At 44.2% G+C, this 21,918-nt stretch overlaps 1 protein-coding gene across 1 annotated transcript in view; it reads left to right on the top strand.

Moving 5' to 3' along the window:
* LOC128723905 (hemicentin-1-like) overlaps positions 1-21,918 on the top strand; it is a 161,268-nt gene that overhangs the window by 76,474 nt on the left and 62,876 nt on the right. The gene's annotated exons all lie outside the window — the stretch shown is intronic.

The raw sequence follows: 21,918 nt of genomic DNA on the forward strand, positions 1-21,918 counted from the left end.
TGGGGTTTGTTCTCAAACACTGGACGTCACCTACCCGACGCCGCGTACCCGTTCCGGTGGCTTTTGAGGTATTTATGGAGCAGAAGCCTGCGACGGTCTTGGTTGCCCGTCGACCGTGCATTTCATGAGCACGCCCGAAGCCCGAACGCGCTGGCAACATGCTGCCAGCAGACTCAGAAGGTGCAAGGTTCGTGCGCCTAAGCGACAGCTAAAGCCAATTGTTTATGCACAGTTCCGAAATGGTTCGTTTTTGTTCCGTATCATAATTCGTGTTAATTTGAAAATTCATTGGCAACCTCGAGGCGTGGCCATGCAACATGATGCACTTCCCAACGTGTGTGTGTATTCATAGCCGAAGGTTTGGTAATGTCGCACTTACTCCCTTATGATCTGCATCACTGTTTATTGGCATTCCAGGGGCTGCGTGCTTCGATTTGGACACGTAGATTTTTAAACACAGGCCTCGAAAGCTTTCGCAAACAAAAAAGAAAAGATCAGAAAACGTGTTTGGCCATTACTTAATCCTCAAGTGGTCCTTTATTTTACGAAACTTTTATAACAAAAATGAATGGGTCATTCCGGAAACGGTTCGCAGGATCCAGAAGGCGGCATCGAAGTAGGCGTCCTTGCCATCACGGTAGGATTTAGTGCAACCTCGGCGGCACAGTGTTTATGGGTTTGTTTCGAACGTTTACGATTATTATATCCATTGCTTGCCACGGCTTAATAGAGATATGAATAACGGATGGCCCTCCCGGTGGCCGTTGTAGTGGTAGTGCAAACATAATGCACTCTCGCATCCGAATATCGACCCGCAAGCACCCACCCTAGGGGATGTTGGGTCGGCCATCGTTTTGGGCCGGGCTGGAAATGGTTTCCATTATCCCATTAAGTCTTGAAATGTTGCATTTCGCAGCAAAGCGAAAGCGCTCCTGCATCGATTTTCGCCCGGCCATTAATGGCTTCGCACCGTCACTAAACCGCACCGTTTGCTGATCGAAGAAGAACAACGGCGTTGACGGTCGCCGTTTGCGCTCGAAACCAAACCAACGTCGGAGATCAGACCGCACGTGCTGTTGCCGGCCTGCGTGTCTGCTGATGCCTGCCACAGGGAAACGGGGACTATTTACTCATCCAGGAAATCCTATTAAAATCTTTAACCAGCATCCAGCCCCGCTGGGTCGTCCTAGGGAATGCCGGGTCGCGTGTTATCTGCTAGCACAGTGATGGCGTTTCGGCAAGCCACCGGTCACGTAAAGCGCATTAAGAACGGTTTAAAGCAGCGCGAGCTCCTTTTCATTGATTAACGGCCAAGAAGTGGCAGAATGGTAATGGAATTCAATCGCTCTGCTCGCTCGATGTACAGCGGTTTCATTAAATGTTGCTTAACTGCTGCAAATTGATTGAAATGAATCTTTCCTGCCGGTAAACTTGGGAAGCCTTTTATATCAAAACATCATTTATTTTATCAACAAACACGCGAACAGCTTCAGTGTTTTATTCCGTCAGATGTTATAGACGTTTTTTTATACTGATGCAAAAAGTCGCTCAGTATTCTTGTGAACGAAAGCATTATGACATTACGATCTTGGTGCAAGCATAAATATCATTTTGTAAGGATTAAAAAATAGGTAACTAACTCAATTGAATTAAATATAACTTTGTCTACGTCTGCGTGAATAATTCAAGTGCCCAATTAATCAACTAATAATAAAAAATCAAAAATATGTTATATGTTCTTTTCAAGTAACGTTAACATTTATCCCGTGTTACGTAAAACGTTCACTCGCGGTACATTCCCTTTAATCTCGCAACCGGCCCAAAAACCCGCCATTGCTTACTATGTTTGAAAAACAAAACTCAGCATCATAATTCTTTGCTGCCAACCATTACTCGAGTCAAGCATCGGCCTACTTTAGGTGGCTCATCCGTCGTTCAAAAGAAATCTGTTCCTCTCTAGTGCCGCTCTGATTGCGCCTCAGTGACGAAAACACCTCCACAAACAACAATTTCGGGTTGGAATTGTTTTTCTCTCCACGTTTTTGCTGTTCCACTTTGCCACCCTGCCCTGGGACCGTTTCTATTTTCCGCCAAATATCCCAACCCGCTACTACCACCTGCGCACCGCTCAACCATGGTGAGCGTGATTTTCGATCAACATCCGACCCGGAACATCGTTATTTCAATTTGTCCATTTACGTCGTTCATTAGCGAATCATGTCACGTGTGTCAGCCGGCACCGAAAAAAGCGCCCGTCCCGGTAGCTCGTAGCAAACGTCGCAGCCCGTTGTCATTGAAGTTAACATTTCCGTTTGCCTAATTTTTCTTCGCCATTGCAGCGTCCGTCCCCGTCGGCATCCGGGGTCCGGTCGGCGTGCCGGTCTCATTACCGTTCGCCATGACATGACGAAATGCCTTGCGGGACCTCTCCCGGTCGCAGTTGCCGCGTGCCGGACACCTTGCCGCCTCTGTCCACCTGCCATTCCGCCGGTGGGAGTGGTTAATTTATTCGCTCTGCTGAAGGGAGAAACTGAGTGCTGGTCAAGGGCCCAGTCAAGGACCCAGTCTGGGTTGGCAGCACTGTGTCGTGACGGAATGTAACGGAAGCGAACGCCAAGGCTTGTGCTAGCCACCACACAACAGTCCCGAATTGCTGCCACCGAGTTGGAGAAGAATTCGATACTCATTTGTGGTGTATTGCCGAAATAACCGACCCCGGTTTGGGTTTGCGGACGTTTTTGCTGGCGGAATGCTGGCGGAATGTGTGCGAACGAGGACAGGGTAACAATCCCGTCGTTTCGGTCTCTGGACATCAGCCCAGCATCGGCCTCCATCAGACCGGTCGTGGTCGGGACGGAACCGGGACAAGCGCGCAGAAACTTGCCGGGAACTGGTAACAGTTGGCGAGCGAAACTAAGTAGCAGTCAGGATACACGGCCATGTGTTCTACATTACTTTCCCCGACATGACACCGGTAGCCCGGCCGTGTCCGACGGGATTGAGAATGAATTTATTTGATCCCCTCCGTACGCTGCAAAGTTTACCGGGAATGACAAACTTTCCCGAACAGTTTATGCAATGAAAAATGTGGCACCCGTTCTAGCCGATTCGGGACACCTCGCGACGCTCCTGACGCCAGCAGGAGAAAAGGTTGCACGTGCCCTTGGGCACAAAGTGACCGTTGGCGTCCGAAATCTAGCGAGACCGAAAGGGCCCCCAACCTCGGTTCCGGGGGTTCGCTGTTTGTGTGATTTTCTTTCCAAACTACCCGAGCTGGGCGCGGTTGGCTTTCTTCGGCGGAAAGATCCAATTTTCTGTATAATAAATTCATTTAATTTATCCTGCCTTTCGCTGCTTTCACACTCTTCGGCGGCCCTTGGCGAAGATCACCCGTCCCGTTTCAGTTTGGCGGGGGGTTTTCGGTGGGATTTAGACAGGCTTAAGTTGTTTCGGAACAATTCGAGGGCAACATTCCGGCCATCGTCTGCATTCCTCGTTCCACGCGCCGGTCGAGGAGTTGGCTCGGTTTTGCTGGCGGTTCTACCACGGCGAGAAGGATAACAACAGTCACGGGGCGAAACCTTTCACAACTGCGCCATTTGGGCCACTATGAAGCCGTTAAGATAACGAGGAGAGGAATAAAAGTAAAAATTAAAGCCTCTCCCAGCAGCAATCGGCGTCCGGGGTCCAACGCCGGTAAGATACGGCGATCGGGAGCATTCTAGAGATAGTGTGGCAAACCTGCGAAGCCCTGCGAGCTACGATAGTGCAGTAAAAAGGCAACGTGAATACCGGTACGGTCCGGGAAACGCCCGAACTGTTATTACAGACGCCAGCCAGTGCCGGGCAGTGGTGCCGACCGGTTGCTGGAATACGTGTTGGCCGAATAGGTGTGAAACAGAGTAATATTAGGGAAAGCAAAAACGGAAATGAATGCACACGATAGCTCCCTGGTTTCAACAATTTTGCCTCTTGCAGAACCCTCCTTTATGGTTGGTTGGTTGGTTGGTTTTTTTTTTTCGTAAGAGTTTTTCCTTCCTAATGCGTGGCTCTTTAATGCGAGCAAGTGAGTGACTTGATGGCCCGCGTTTTCTTTTGCCACCCTAGCGCTTTTTAAGAAGCAACTAAACCCGTAATAGTGACCCGCATTCGTGGGCAACATACACGCCAACGTCCGTGCGAATGAGGCTGCTGGCCGGGCCCACAACGGAAACGTACGCGCGATGGTCCCTCGGGGCTAATCGTGCCATTTCGAAATTGGAATCCGAAATGCAGTTATAATATGCCCAGCGGCTTAGCATCCTCGGGGAGTTTCCAGGGGTGGGGCAAAATCCGGAACCATTTTACTAAATTGAAAGTACTTTATCTTTTTGTCATGCCATGCAGAGGATCCTCTAATTAGCTTTTCTCTCTATCGGACAACGGGTATGATTGAGTGTTTTTTTAGCTTTCGATTCAGGAGTTTTTCTAGAATTACCATAAGGAAGAAAAATGAGTGATTTCTTTTCCAACTGGATAATGGTTCGAGTAGCTTTCAAAACATGACACGCTTTGAAGAAAGATCCCATTTTTCTTATCTAATTTCTCTGCATACTAAAGTGTCTGCTAAAGTGTCACGTAGCACAACAGCCATTCATCGCAAGAATAATACCACCAATGGAGGGAATGTTCACTGAACAAACTACAGCACAAACTCCGTTTCATTATTCCACTCGAAGCGACGCATCGACGCATGCTTGGGTCGGCTTTGTAAGTTGATAGATAATCCACTCAATAAGAAGGAAAATTAATTACAACCACTTCAAATTGGATTCAAATGGTAGATCTTGATTAAATTAAACATTTGTTAATTGGCCGCTGGTACGACCGCAGGAAAAACCTCATCGTTCCTGTCCTCCCGAAATAACGGGGCCGGCTCATTTGCAAGACTGGTGGCGTTGCGTTGGTGGATCCCCATGCTGCCAGATAAAAACTGGTCCCCCGAGACCGATCCCAAATCATGGGCCTCAAATTAGAGGGGCATGTTAAAATGCCTCCCCTGTCGTTCAGCTCCTCTACTCCAGCACTCGGCAGACTCATTCTTATCTTTGCGCCCGGTTCAAGCTCCCTGGAATTAAAAGTCACCCTTGCGAAAGGATCATCGTTTGGTGAAATTGTTATTATGCGAGTTCACTTCATCGAACGCAAATAAACGGTGGTCGACATTCCCCAAGACGGTCGAATGGGAAGCCGACGGGGAGTGTACAATTAGGCCAAGAACCGCACCAACCGCCACCGCTAGCTGTCGGCAGGCTGATGGCCCGTCCCATCGTCCATCGTGCCCCGGCATCTTTCCGTTAATCCCTGCGAAATCAATTTAACGAATTGGTCATATCAAGAAACGAGAGCCGCCCGACGCCCATTCGCACGACTGCTTGAGAGACTTGCGTCTGAAACCTTCGCTTCGGATCGGCAATCACAGCAAAGCCGATGGGAAATTATGTTTCGGGCTACGTAATCCTTTTACTTTCTCAATTTAGACCAAATTTATTGATTCAATCTTCTTGCCACCACAGAACGGCGCACGCATTTCAACCGAGATGGGCTTCCAATGCCGAGAGCAGATAGCGTCAGGGTCCGACTAAATGAATGACAACACATCCTCATTGATCGTAGATTAACATTTGCTGCACGGTCGATGCACAGGCTGGAAACGTGCTCTTGCGAGGAAAACCATGAACTGGGTGAAGATAGTTGAAGCTTTCACAACCGAGAACTGGATCTACAATTTTAACCGCTTTACGTTCACTCATTTATGGTTATTGATTGGTTGGACGCACTGGGACTCCTCTACGCTTACTGGAAGTCTTCATTTTGAATATGAGTGAAGAATAAATGATACTTCATGGTATAAAAAAAAAACTTTCTCCTATGTAAAAGATGCGGAAGCAAAGTCCAAAGTTCGCTTGGGACATAGAAAATAATTAAATAATGAAACAGAACGCCTTAACCAACCGAGCCCTCGTTAATTGGAACGACGAATTGAGGATCGTTGCGTTAAGTTTGGTCAAGGCGTGTATGCGAAAATGTTCTTCTTTAGCCCCCAGTCTGTCCAAAATTGACGAACTCAACCCAATTGGACAGGCCGGGGCATTCCATTGAAGGAGTCGACACGTTTGTTCGTTCCTTCTCGCAGGCACTCCGTTTTGTATGCTTGACGAGCCACATTCGATGTGGGTTCCGTATCGCATCGAACGGAGTTTTCTGAAGGCATTTCTCAGTGGAGCCGAGCTTGGTGCGGCCGGTCGAACATTGGATGGAATCCAATTGAAACAAGTCTTTCGCTTGGCAAACGGTCGGGAAAACGACCGGTTGGCACTGGCTGGGCTTGAGTCTGCTTGAGGGACGGGCCATGCTGCTGCGAATGGGAGTGTTCAACTTAATTTGTGATGTATTTATGTGTTTTCCCATTGCTGCACTGTTATTAGGCTTTAGTAAGCGCTCGCTTCCTCGCACTCAGTCATTTCCAACCACTGCAGGGACGGAGCACCAAAGACACGGGCTTTCGCCTCGAGTTGTGTTGCATCAGATGGAGAAGCCCGTTCGATGGTTATGACACACGTACGTGCATGCATGCATGCACACACTCGCAAAACGTTCAGTGTGTGTTTGGTACATAAAAACAAGCCAACACCATCCTCACATTCGTGAAGCTTCGACGCTCCTTTGGAGCCCACCACGGGTGGTAAATCGGAACTTTGTCTTGGGTGGAACTTTGTCGTGTGAAAATTTGGCCCCTCATCCCCCATTTCGAGCCCGTATTTCCCCTTCCGGACCAACAGGGCCTGCCCTTAAATCAAGAGTCACCCCTGGGTGGAGTAATAATTTCAAACGATTCCGAGCGATTTCCGCAGCGATCGTGCACGGTAGGGGTCTGCCCGGGAGATAAGAAGTTTTCACCAAACCCATCAAATTATTTGACTTTGGGCCAGTTGGCTAACGATCCACGGTTTAGCAGTTGACAGCCTCGCTCTGGTCGCCCGGAACTGGTAAAGATAAATACGGTGTACAGTGCTAACGAGCGTCGTTTGTATTGCGGGGAAAAGTAGGTTCGGCCTCTCCCCAATCATCTATAATTTGATTTCGCCTTTCGGGTCGTTTATTCCAATTAATGAGGAGAAAAATACGGCCGCCACCTAGCCAGGAGTACGAGCAACCCAACGTAATTCGTTTGCAAACTCAACAATATATGTTTATTATGAAACAAGATTAACAGTTTGTTTTTTTTCACTCAACTCAAACCGTGACAAATTTCATAAATAGTATATTATATGCGCTCATAAAGATGTCTTAAGAATGAATAGCTTTTAATTAGATTGTGAATGTTATGCTTTCTAATTTGACATTCGTTTTTTTGTAAAACAATTTGAGCATGAAGATTGGAACTTATGTCATATGTCTGCAATAATCAGCAATTATGGAGGCATTTTTTATTCTATTTTTTGAATTTATATTACTAACATAAGCAACATTTGAGCTCATTTTCAGTCCCAGCAGCGTATTTACCTATTGAAGACGTCTCGCTTCAAATCATCCAACAAGCCTCCTCCAAAAGAAAACAAATCAAACACCGTTCGTTGTAAAACTCTTCAAAATGGCTACCAGTTGTGTGGGTTGAGGCTACATTTAGCGTAATTGAAATGTTTCCCTTCCCCATCGCTGCTGGTTAAAGTTAAATACTCTGTCTAACTCTTTCCGCAGGAGCATGGTTGGGCGGGTGCGAACGCTCTAATAAATTATATTTCCGGCACTATCGTGCACAACAGCCGAGAGATTCGAGTAAACGAGCACGGTCGCATTGGAAAATTTAGCCCCGCACAGATCGAAATTTTGGGGTCGTTTGAGCTCGGAAGCAGAGGGCGGAATAAAATTATCCAAATTGAAACATTACCAAAGCTCGGCGGTAATTTAATCTACATAACCATCGGGAATGTCAGCCAGGAGCTGTAAGCCGCGAAAGTGATCGCTTCAGAGAGAAGTGTTACACTGTAAGTTTTAGTTGTTCCCTCTCCCCAGACGGGATTGAATGGGGCGCGGAAGATTTATAAGATTTGAGCTTTACTGTCTGCGAAGTCAGCGATGCCGTTTAACGTATGGTTTACGATCAATAATTATTTCACCCTGCAAGTGATGTTTCTGCTTGATTGTTTCATTAATTAGTTTCAAATATTTAAGATTGTTAAACAAACCGTAGAGTATTTAAGATTCAAACACATTACCTAGAGAAGTGATTGGCTGAATATTGATTTAAACTGCCCGGGCGACCATTGCGAGCTACATGTTTTAACAAACGAACTTTCCAGTCAGCACCTTTTACCTATACAAACAACAAGAAATGTGCTGTCTGAAGCTTTAATATTACTCTACTAGCCACCTGCACTAAAAAGACTTCAGAACCGTCGAAAAGGTCACACTGCTATATGATTGAACTTTGACCTGACTCCAGTCACAGCTCGCCATCTTTATTCAATGCTTTAGAGCGTTTTACATTTTAAGCGTTGGAAGTTTCGCTCAAAGAACCATATCAAATGGAAATGAACTTTTCTCCGCACACACTTTGAATCGTCACATTTTTACGCCGATTTTCGTTTCTCTGTCACATGTCCTCACCTGTGAACAGGTGTGAATGGTGGAAGGTGCGAAACTCTCATCGAGAAACGGAAACGAAACTCGTCTACTGGACGTCTTTTCCCGAACCTTGCTTCCCAGCGGGCCAATTCTCTGTTTGCCAGCAAAAGTAAGAAGTCGTATAAATGTTAAGCAGTTTTGATTTGAATATAAATTTGGCTTAATTATACGATTCACTAAATTGTACGTATCGTTCAATCTGCTCCACCCGTCGGCTGGCTGGTTTGGTTGGGTATAGTCGTCGACCACCCGACGACCTCTGCCAAGCCTTCCGAGAGATGCCTTCTATTTTGTTCGTGCGAAAGAAAAACAGTTCCGAGTGGGGCAAAAAAATCCAAAAGTTTCGCAAATGTTAATTTTTGCTGGCCGATTTTCCGCCTGGCCGCGACCGGCAGTGTTTTGTTTGGGTGTATGTGGAAATCGTGCACGAAGCCTCCCGGGAAGTTCCGGGAAGTAGTAGGCGACTGACGTCGGAACACGGTTAGCATATTTTAATGAGCAAACGCTTCGAACCCTACCATACCAGTGTTTGTTAGGGTTGGAACAAGTCAGCGGTTAAGGCTGAAGCAAGAAACGCTTTGCCGCGCTATAATTTTAACCGTTTTTGTAAAGCTGTTTCAAGGCTGCTCTTCGTGAAAGTTTTCCTGCTCAATGATTTATTTTGACTGTTGGTATCAACTCTACTGACGGACCAATCGAAAAACAAAAATTAAAATCATTGAATGATTTCATAGCATACTTTGTGTGGTAACATTCATGTCTCCGGCTTATATCTCTTTCTCTTGCACGCGTTTAAGCTAATATAGATAATATTTAAATAGTTGACTCAGCATCAAACTAACCTATCGTTCGTCAGCCACGGCAGATTACGGAATTTTCACGCCGTTGCTCGTTCGTTGGTTATCACCCAGAAGCCCAGGGAGGTAGTAGTAGCTTGCCGTGGATTATCGTGAACATTAACATCTCTTAAATTTTTTTGCATTTTTGTTCTTCACTACCCCACATCAGATCCTTACATAGCTTCCTAGAGGGCCCATAGATTGTAAGCCTCACTTGATTTCTGAACAATCCTGCGCAATGTTTGACCCATGGTGCGAAAAGCCGTACTCGTGCTACCAGGAAAGTACGGCAAACTTTAAAATTATGAGTCAACTTCACTGAGAATATGATGCGAAGTTTGATGTAACTTTCTATGCAAATTGAATTTCAGAGGCGTGTGTGAGTGCCGCTAAGGACGACATCCTTGGCTTTGTTCATCTTCACGAGAGATTTTTATCCAGTATTAAAGCTATGGTTGCTATGATTACTGTACTTGAAACGCTCTGTAATCTGAATGCTTTCCACCATTTGGTCTTTAATAATCCTTAACCAGCTGGCTTAAAAAAGAAGGTTTATAAGTCTTCCTTTGGTAACAATTTCCTACTGTTGTCGCTTTAGGTAAATCACCATATTCATCACAGGGACACGGTTGGGTTGTTGAAGGAAACATAAAAATGCAAAACAAAAAAACAACTTTCTCATTACTGAACATTTCACACAACGTGATACTTTGACACTATCTTTTGCATTTGTTGCACAGCTTCGAAGAATAAAAACAAAAACTGTATATTAACAATTCTCCCCTTTCTAGCGGATCTCTCAGCTCTCGGCCCGATCACCTGTCTGTGAGCCGTACTCACCAAAGAGCGGCACCGCTAATGCGAGGAAAGTTTTTATTTATGCTAATGTGGTAATAATTAAAGCAGCGTTAAGGAATCTTTTCCGCTAGCGCGCAAAACAGCACTTGGGGAATACGCTGGAAGTTTTGCTGAATGCTTTTAATGGATGCAGTTTTCGGTCGGGATACCTACACCGCTCGTCAAGCGAGTCGCTGTAGTCGTACAACTTTTCATACGGAAGCTCGTCTCACGAAAAGTTTTCCATCAACAGGCAAACAGCGAAACGCATCCGCGGAAATTTTGCCGTACGAAAGCGGAAGGAACTCCGATGTAGTGTGTCGGCAGTTGTGAAGCTCGCGTTTGCATACCACCGTATATTGGCTAGTGCAGCTGTGCTGCAATGTGAGCTGAGCTTAAAAATATCATTTTACAGTACATCTGGGAGAAACACTCTCAAGAAAAAGTTAAACACTGGAGGCGGAGAAATAATTATGGATAAAAGAATGCGCACTGTGACGTGAGAAAAATAGTCCTTATTTGCTCTGATATAGTATGATATTGATTTATGATAGTCCCATCATCCAACAACGCTGGCACTTTTCTTATGGTAATATCATTTTACATTCAATTTTTACCGAAAATTCTACAAATTCATATTTCTGAACGTTTTCCCTGCTGGAACCATTGAACGATGAAAACATTTATTTCTTATCATATTTAAAGCCACAAAACATTTAGCTCAATTTTCGACCACCTGCATAGATTCGCCTGATTCTTTCGGAGCTTTTTGTCATTTCTATTCCATCTATTATACCCTTCTATTTGTTAAACTCATAGATTGTTAGCCTGTTGAAATGTTGAAAAAACCAAACCATTTGTTTACCTCAAAAATCGAATGTCTGATACTCCTGGTTGCAGAACGAAATGGTTTTGCTATTCGATTACGTAAATGGAACCGGTATTCACATAATCCTTCATATTGTAGCAGTGATGGAAATTCATTGTTAGTGGTACAAAAAACCAATAACCGCACCCGTTCCAAATTTTCCAGCAACCGTTGAATCTCTATACTCGCCAGCCCAATACGCCACAGGCCAGCTGTCAACCCCTTTTCGAACTGCCGTGCAGAACCAACGCGACTGGTCGGGCTGTTGGTACACGGATAGCGTCAAAGAGTTTTTAATTAAACTCATATTCATACGATACACGCCACCTGCCCTTCAGGCACGGCTTTTATCGTTCGACACGATCGGGGCTAGGTTTTCACATGACGCCCGAGATGCTGGCACCAATAAGCTCTTCGCGGGAAGCGCACAAAAAAACGAAATCCACCACTTTTAATGGTCACGTGATGCATCCTGTTACAGTAGCCAGCTCGCGTAACGTGCAGACCGTGGACCGTGGAGAAAAAAGTCATCTGATGGCAACAAATTAGCGATTAGAGAAATTGTTACTGAACGGAGTTTGCTTTCTGCCTTTGGCTGAGGGTTATATTCGCACGCACTTTTCCTACCCGGTTTGCTAGCGGTGTCAAATATGTGTTCATTTTCACCACGAGCCTCAAGCTCCACTGTTGGGGTTTTCAGCTTTTGTCAACCCTAGAAAATGACGTGTGGCCGTTACAGTGGTTTGCTCTTAATATACACGGCTCCGTGCCGTCTGGGACCCGACATAATCGTCATCTTTGATGTGTGTACGAAACAAATGATCACGCCACGGAATGATCCCCATTTGCCGCAAAGCTGGTCATGCATTTCTGCACGGTACGCACCACAGCGGGTTTCGCACGGGGACCGAGGGACGAGTGAATAGAATTGAAAAGTTTCTGAATGTGGTACGAAATTTGTATCACCCGCAAAAGCACAGACAAAGGATTAGGGCCAAATACAATGCGTGTGGGAATCATGCTAACGAGCTGGAGAGGGAAATCGGACCCGAACCATTGAGCCCCAGCGTCGAGTCCCAGTGCCTGCGTCCGAATGAGAGGGATTCTAAAAATCAGATTAAAGGATTTATTCAGTTGTTCTGGAAGACCCAACCGTAGGCCAAAAACGTCCTTTTCCGGGAGCATACTAACAAACACACACACACACGTAGTGTAACAAAAGTGGTATTAACAAGAAGGAGAGAACCTTTTTACGTCCATGTTGGAAGCCGTGGAAAGAATGTCCGGTTTGTTGTCTGCACCGAGCATGCATACACGCGCTCGTGCCCACACACAACGCCACAAGCACTCCTGCAGCGAGACACAAACAATCACGCCAGGACAAACATCAACTAATCCTTCCCCGCTCCGGTTACCGACCGAAGGCACAGGCTTTGTCGTGTCTTTGCCCCGAAGGCGCAACCTTCGGCGCCCGCATATGGGTAGATGGTAAGCTTGGCATATCTCGCTGTTCAACCGCTCACATATCATTCCAGCCGCCCCACTGTTAACCCACTGGTCGTCAGGCGGCTACAGCTTTTCGTAAAATCACGTTTGTCAGTGAGAATAATGGTTTCCGTTTCATTTAAATGGTGCTCGCTCATTTCGGTGGTGATCCTGGGGAACCCGCCTGGGTGACCTGTTGTCCGATTCCGACTATCAGTGACGAAAAGGGGTTGCAAACATAATCTTTTCGGTCGAAGTTTCGCTGTTGCGAGTGGATCTTACGAACACGACGACGGTGGCAACGACAGTGGCGGGAGCATTTTGCGTCAGAAAAGGTTCACCAGTTTTAGCGGCTTGGTAGCGCGGAAATAGAACGGAACGTCATGCAACGCTGCAATCGAGAGTGTAGAAACACATCCTTTCATATTTTGCATTGTTCGGAAACATAATACGGTTGAATTTTGTTTCTGGTTTGCAACCCACCGCAAGCTTTGCTTATTATATTTAATACTACAAGATTCCAACGGATGAGCGAAAGCATTACGCAATCTCATTAGCAATTGTGCTTGTGCATATCATGCAAGCAATTAGATCATTTTTCATGCGTTTAGGCCTACAAGGCCGTCAGACGGAGAGAAGGCTCACACAAATCCACCACAGATAAATTTCGTGAAAATATGTATCCGTACGCAGAACAGACTATTCGAGTATGAAAAGTTTACAAATCAAAGAAAGCTTTAACAAGGCCTTGATGGAACAATGATTATATTACCAAATAAGAAGAAAAAAAATCAAATTCTTCTTTCATTCAACATAACTGGTAATTCAAATATTCCAGAAAGTATATGCAATACAAAAATGTATCTTACTGTAAGTTTATCTATTCTGCAGAACAAGAACTATGAAACAACCAGCGAGATGAAACAAATGCTTCCGGTAGTCCAAGTTCAATGAAAATCAGATATTAAAACCTTCGGTTCAATGAAACCGTAACGAATTCGAGACGCAACACGAGTACATTTCAGTGGCTTGTTTTCAATCGAGCAAACTTCACGTGTGCTCAATTGATTTAGATTGCCAAACGATTACCATTTCCAATCGAACCTGTCACAGACATCACCGTCTCAGGTGGACTTCTAGCATCGTCAAAAGCTCGACTGGTTTCAAAGACAAACGCGTGCGTCACATTCTTGGAAAATTGCCCCCGTACATCGCTCCTATCGGACCGCCCATTCGATTCGGCGAACTAATAATGGACGTCCCGGTGACATTTGTGCGACATCCCCCTCATTTATCATTGCAGATCTCGATGGAATCAAATCATAGCATAATCAGATTGCAGAATAACATTCCCCACTGCCGCCCTCGATGAGAGCTTCTTATCGGTACGCCGTGTCGACAGGGCTTTCGATGCACATAAACTCATCAGCCACTCATCACACACTAATTGATCTTTTGATCTCGCATTCCCGGCTCCTGGCTGCAACGCGTTGCGAACGTGTGGAGACGGTCATTAGCTGCGAGCAAAAGTAGATGCCCACTCGCCTTCAATCACGAGCCTCACTGTCACTAATCAGCTGCAAAGCAGCTCCCATCTGACGGCGCCATCTAGCTGCCACCCGTACGCCTTGTTATCGTTCGTGATTGCGAAGTGTTTTCCTTCCGTTTTCCTCTCGAACACCATCGATGCTTCCATCGTGCTGCTTCCTGGAGTAGGGATGTATTCCGTACAAATTTCACTCGAACATCGCTTGCTGGTCGACTGTCGCCGTACCTGGGAAGATCCTTCCTTTGCAACACCTTTCGTGCGACCCGGACCCGGCTACCGGTTGATCCATGCAGCGAAGTAAAAGTTAACCTCATCTTATTAGGAAATTCAATCATTTCCCGCACTCGTTCTCTAATCGGATTCACCGGGAACCCGCTGGGGGGTTTAGTATCACCGAAGGTAAAGAAATAATTACACTAATTTGAGTTCATTTGCACGGAGCTAATCCTTCGTAAAACCTTCATGTGCAGCATGCCAAGTTTCGCTGCTGCAGCTGCTTCGTAACCCTAGAAACGTTCAAAAAGTCAACGAACAGTAATTCAACATATACATCAGCGTAAGCTCGAATGGTGTTCTGTTTGAGAACTCTCACAGGGTTGTTGTTTTTAAATTCATCCGGGATGTAAAAGAGAAGTTTCGTCTAGCAAGCGAACTGCACAGATCAAGTGATCTACGAGACGGCTTCATCAATTTTACGTCTACTCATTTACAACTCCATTAAATGGGAACCTTCTCCGCCCACTATTGGCACTTTCCTAGGACTCTTCGAGCCGCGGATCGATCGATGGCTCGCTTTAAGGCGGATGTGTGCGCACATAATAAATTCATAAAACATCGAGGAAATTACGTATAATTCTACTTTGTCATGGTATCGCTTCATTTGAGCGTCTATAAATCTAACAAAAGGCCCCCGGGAGAATAGGGATCTCTTGGTAGCTTGCCATCAAATAGGAAATGTGCGCCAACCGGAAGCAACAAACGGCAGTCGCAGCATTTTGGAATTTCTTCCATCACATCGGTTGATTCCAGTCACCGCTTGCGATGTCGGAACCACCGAGAAAGCCAACCAAGGCGCACCGAGCCGCGATCCGGATCCGCGGATGGTAATAAAGCCACAGGGGACGCTGGAAGCGCATGGCGTGAAGCGAAGTCGGAACGAGGCGTCCTCCATCAAGGTAGTCATATCCTGCCAGCTGGCCCAGCATCAACGGCGTCTAGGGCGGTAATAAAACCGCCTCCAACCGGCGCCAACCACCCGGAAGCGGATCAATAATAATGGAAGGTCCTCCGTCCGCAAAAGCCGCCGGCGGTGGAAATGCACCGTGAGGCGAGCGGTGGCCGATGGAATCAAGCCGGTTCGGGTCGATTAAGCTACGCGGTGCAACCAGTCGTAACGACACTGATATCGGCGTGATGAATGGCGTGTAAAAGGATTAATTTCTGCGAGGCTAGCAATTGCTGGCGTCCCGGCACCGCCCATCGGGCGCGCCGCCCGTAGCGAAAGGTGACGATGAAGCGGACGACGACGACGTGCTCGGTGCTAAATCGGTCGATCACTGAATCGGTTGAACGGTCGGCTGAACGGGCTGGATGAGCGAAGCCTGTTTGAATGGAAATTGCTGAGCCGAAGACTATTTTGAGTTTTGGCTTCGCGATAAATTATTCGCAATCTGGCCCGGCCCAAAAAGTGTCCGGCGTGCAGGCGTTCTTGCAAGACGTCCGCGCCGATGAGGAGTGCAGGAAACGTTCGGTTCTGGTACAAATATGATGAATAACTGCGCGGTTGCAATTAAAGAAAGGCTGGGAGAGCTCACAATTATCGTTCCATTTGCTCGAGGCTATCGCAAGTCAAAGTTTTCTCGTTTAATGTAAGGGAACATTTGAAAATAAGTGCTTCTTTGTTGCTAACTAGGTACAAGCTCATTCATACGACAATACCCGTTCGTCTGATAAATGCAACAGTTACGTAATGCTGTACTGTATTGAGGCCCCCGGTGGATCTCTCATGGTTCCAGCGATAAAAGCCTGTATGCGGAATAATTCAGTTCTCCGCTACCGATGATGAATAAAACAGCATTGCAAAGTGGAAACTCATGCCTTCACCATCTACGATCGATTCTAATGCGTCTTTCTCGAAAGACTTCTTCTGCGCTTTGCAATCATCATCACGAACGTACGAGTCACTCTTGCACCTGCGGTGTCACTGCATGTGATGGATCCGTTTGCATCGTTGAAGATGGTGCAGAAAAACCCAAATGAAACCGTTTGTTTTTTTTTTTCGTTTTTTTTTATCGCAACATTCCGAACTCGTCTGCACCGTACAGTATCCGCGAATGGGTGTCCCGTCATTTGATACAGTAGATGTGAAAATTTTTGGGTAACGATGGAAATATATTTGAAAACACAAACCAATCTGGTTTCAGAATTCAAGTACTAGTTTCCAAAATGTACCTTAAACCAAGTGCTTTCAACTCAAAAGAGCACGAACATGGCGCCGTTTGAATTATATAGACTTGGTTTTAATAAAAAAAACTAACTTTCCAAGAAAATGACAATGCAAACTATACAAACTAAATACATTATGGTGCTTAAATTTATCAATAATTAAGGAACATAAGGAATACATCCTTTTGTTGTTAAAATCATGAAAACAAAAAATCTTTGAGTATATGTCTCTCAACCTTGTTATGAGTGTTGAAATTCAAAATTGGTTGAACCTGATTTAATGAAGCTTAAGACAAAATGTTGGGTAACAAAGCAATATTTTTCAACGTCTTCAAATCAAATGCTGATAACCCAGAAATGATCAATCTAGGCGAAGATTGAAGCACAATAAACTTCAGATATGAAAATAAAATGGGATCAACTGGATACAAATTTTCCGGAAGCCTCTACCCACTCAAGTTTTGGAAATGTGTTTGAAGTAGCTCAGGTCAATTGAAAATGTTGCAAAATTAACACTGCTTCAGCATGTCGCGAACAAGTTTCCAGCCTAATCGATTCATCGAGCCCTCTCATTCGTGGGAAACAAGATTAGAAACCAACCCACACCAACTAGCCCATTCTGGCACTTGCTGATGTCTAGTTATTCGAAGCAATTGCCGAGCTGATTGCCCGGAAGGCGTATCCAAAACCCTTGCCAACAGTTTTTTCCTCACGCAGCGCCACGTGTTCGGCAACCGTCTAAAATGCCGGGCGAACGGAGAAATATGCACTCGGCGGCGTTTCCATAGTGAAAAGGGACTCGAATGATTTGCAATCGAGACTCGTTACACCCAACAGATGCCGCGTTCCCTGCTGGTGATGAAAATTGCCTTTTGTAGATTGGGCGTAGGATTATGAATATACCACGAGGTAGTTTTCCCACATCCCTTTCGTTTAAGTTTTTCGGGCCCCATCTCAGAAAGCGGCTACCGGAGCAGCACCGACTTCTTATCCGTTTGGGGTGTGCTTGCTAAAACCTTGCCATCGCGGAACGGGTTCGAATGGGTAAAACTAATAATCATAAATTTCAAGGATCCTTTCACCAGTGTTGTGCAATGAGTACTTTCAAATTTTCGTTCAATTTCGGGCAGCGCTCATTTTTCCTGCTTTATTTTTATGCCCCGCTCTAGGCCATTCAAAAGGTTTCTTATGAGGGAAAATCTTCGTATTCGTTGCAAAGTTCCCTTCGCGGTTTAGCCTCCTGCGCAACAGCAAAAATAGTATCAAGAGCATATTTGTGTTTCTAAATGAATAGAACTAATTCAGCTAGCGGAAAGCAAAATCCAATTTTCATCTTAACATTGGATCACGAGGAAGAGAAAACATTAGATGTGGTGGTTGTTTCATATATTGCTTATCCATCTTTTGGGAGTTGTTAAGCTTTACATTTTTCATAATTATAAATTTTCTTTTCATTTCATTAAAAGCTGTTGATAATTTCCAATAATTTACCCATTTTTATTTAAATTACATTCTCGAAATTGAAATTAAATCAAGCACATAGCAAGTCTAGTGGTTGAGGTAAAGTGTTTTAAGAAAGCTCAGATCCTCGAACAGAGTTTGAAAAGAAAACACAGCAAAAAAAAAGATGACAAAAAAGAAACAACGTACACCAACTTTCGAAACAGAAAATGAAGAGAGTATAATGACAATACAAACAAAGACAGGATTCTACACCGCAAGGTGTCATGTAGAAAATAAGTGGTGAGTTTGCACTAAACACAGGTGGCTATGATTATTGATAAAACTAAAAAAGAGAAAGAACACGATTGCTTTGTTATGTGGTTTCTGCAGTGTAGCATATACGAATTATATACGGTTGCCACCATGTGCTCTTTTTAGCGTTGATAAATGATGCAAGAAAAATGACTCCATGCAGGAAAACTTTTATACACATTTTAAGCAACGCACCTTTCGAAAGCGCCTTTTTATTACGAGCTTTGCACCCTCAATCATATTGCGATTGCAGGTATGTCAGTGTTTCCTTGAACACCCGTAGCCGGCATCGGATGGAGGCGCCTGGTCATTAAGCCCGAGTGAGAAAGCTTTCGCAAACACGTCACACGATGCGTCCCTTTCAAAACATCACATGGCTGTCTTATCCATGCATCAACCAACAACGTTCTGTGTTAAGCCAACAGTGCTGTTGCAGTGCGTTTCCCTACAGATCGTTAATTATGTTTCCGTTAAAGACACCATGTTCGCACACGAAAAGAACGTGCGAGGGACTCAACTGCGCGCCTACGAAGCAAAAGGTCAAAAAGGGTAAAACAACATCGCCGAGGAGCTCATCAACGTTCGGCTAGCTAACGAATACATAACACCAACAAGTTGTGCCGCATCGTGAGAAACCGGCAAAGTGGCAACGGGAAATGTTCACAACTGAGGCTTTGCTAGCATAACATGGTGAAAACTCAGCAAACTTTGCTATGTGGAATGTGTACTCATGTTTTGTTGTATAGATTTTATTTCATAGATTTTGAAGTGTTTTTGTAATCTAAAGTTTTCTATTCGTCATCTCTTTCGAACAAATTATCAACCATGCATGTGTGCACATTAAACTCAGAACCTTAGAAATTATCCATTGTTTAATTGATTCTGATGAATTATACTAATCAATTTTATTTTAACATTGCAAACATATAGAACACTTTGCACGATTTGCACAAAAATCCCTAAGACAATGACAAAGCTTTGAAAGCAATCGTAAAAGCGGTTGTCGATTTCTAAAGAAACTTTGTTTCTTGCTCACTCATTCCTTCGTTTAAAAAACTTTGCTTCTGCAAAATATGCGATGTGAAATATTTTTTTCTCACGCTTCCATTACCACTCTATTCAAATTAGGTCACGTGGAGCTATAGCTCCTAAGTCCAATTCATCGTAATTGAGTTATTTTTACGCACAAATTAACAAAGCTCTCAGCATAGCTGCCCTGCACGTCAAGCAGAGCACGTCCTTTTTCCGCTAAGTTAGAAGCTCAACAAATTTCCTCGGCTCTTTGGCCCTAAGCAATGCTTCGTTCAACTGGTGACTAGAAAATCAGAGGAGCAGGATGAAACCAACAACACAAGTGCTGGATTCGGACACTGAAGATAATCCGTCGGGCTTAGCGCAAGCGTTAGGCAAAAAATATTCATCTACAATCGCACTCTTTTAGACACGCAAACAATAACAAAAATAGCAGACAGAAAAGCTCCCAGATGCAAATTGTTGAGCTCCGTGATGTTACGATTTTTTTTTCAAATATCCCACTTCAACTTCCTATTTTCAACGAATTGCTAAATTCTCAGCAGGAGAATTATATGCATATTAATTGGTAAAGTTTGACAGGCGGGAAACGAACCTTAGTTGCCAGCTACTCAGCTTCCATACAATAATCAGGACTTTTCTTGCACTAACGTAGCATTTCGTTGCCTATAACATTATGATACATAGAAAAAGAATATTTTTAGAGTTATAAATTAAGTTCCTTATTTCATTATTTCAAGTTATATCGTATTCAACATTCTTATATTAAATACGCTCCATAGAAAATATGTACTAAATACTAGATTAAATGTATTGTATATGAAGTATACATATTATTTTTACATTGAGTACAAAGCGCTCATAATATATTCAAATAAGCAATTAGGGATGAAATATAGCTGCATAGATTCTAAGAACGCTCGAATGTTATTTATGTACAATAGGCGCCTCATTGACTGTATTTTTTTGGATCAAATCCAAGATTATTAATACATTTATCAAACCCGTTGACCAGTTTCAAAGTTCCATGATTAATCTATTCATAATAAGTCGACTGTGGTTTTTAGTAATTGTTTATAACCATCAAGCGTAAGCTCCGTAATTCGGTCCAAACATCCAGTCCACGATAGCAATGGCACAACGGAATCGGCTGTTTTTCCACCATTTTGTTAAACGAAATACATAATCGCTTGACTTTGTTCTTCCGGTTGGCTTCTGAGCTTCATTGAGATTAAAAGACAGTCGTTGGGAGCGTTAATACAAATTTGCTGAGTAACGGCCTGTAGCTTTTGCAGCTGCTATGGTGTTAGCCTTGATTTTGATGGTTTTTGCATATCCTTTTTATAATTATGGTCTAATATATCAACTTACACGTCATCAACGTTATCCGTTTATATTGCAGATTACAATTACATTTAGTTTACAGTTACATTTAGTTTATAATTCAACCGATGAACTCGTCGATTTCCATACAACCAAATTCAATCAAAAGTCTCTCATATTAGATCTTTCACCTTCACGATCTATTCACAGCCCCATTTTTCGCAGAGCTAAGGTTTCTTCTTCTAGATTTTCTTTTGCTTGGCCGCGAAGCCTTTCGTGCTGTTCACCAAGGGATCGGATTGTTGAATCATAAATACTCTTTTGCGCTCCATCCGCTTAATCCGCACGGTCCGATAACGATGACCGATCATATATCAACAGATAATACCTCGACCCATGAAATGATTTCCATTCGCATCTCTATTTGTCAACGGAACTAGAAATGGAATCTTCGTCTCGTCACCTACATACAAGAGACGATCCTGGCGCATAATGTATCAAACCTTTGACCCTGTTGCAAAGCGTTGGAATTTTCAGCCTTCCATTCGTGCGTTTGTTCGTTCCATCCATCATTCCAATACGCCCTTACTGACGTTTAGCCCGTTTCGTGAAGGCCATAAGTTTATTCATCAACCCCTAAAAGAACATCAACTGGGTCGCTTTGACGAAGGATGCTTGTAGGCCGTTGCTGACGGGCGTGAACATATGAATCTCCATTAATCATACACTTAATCTATGTCGCTGACGAAACCGTCAATCCACCGAAACGGTATACGTGTTAGTTACGAAACTACGATCCCTGCTGAGGTGTCAAGCCTTTCGGAATGTTGAGCTGCATTAGTGCCGACAGAACCAAGTGCAATTTTGCTTTATTGCAATAGCCGTGATTACATTAGCAGCGCAGGGGCAAACTTAGCTATTTTGTCATGTTACGACGAATTGCTCATTGCTGATCTGATGCAACGCAGTAAAATTGCTTGCTGATTGAAATATGATCTACTATTGTACGAACATTAATTACCAATGAAAGTAGCACACTCTATTATTCAGAATTGACTGTATCTGTTAGATAAACAAACTTTTATAAATTTTCCTAACCTGTTTATTCATCCGAAAAA

This window comes from Anopheles nili, chromosome 3 (genome assembly GCF_943737925.1).
Source record: "Anopheles nili chromosome 3, idAnoNiliSN_F5_01, whole genome shotgun sequence".
In the NCBI taxonomy this organism is placed as follows: Eukaryota; Metazoa; Arthropoda; class Insecta; order Diptera; family Culicidae; genus Anopheles; species Anopheles nili.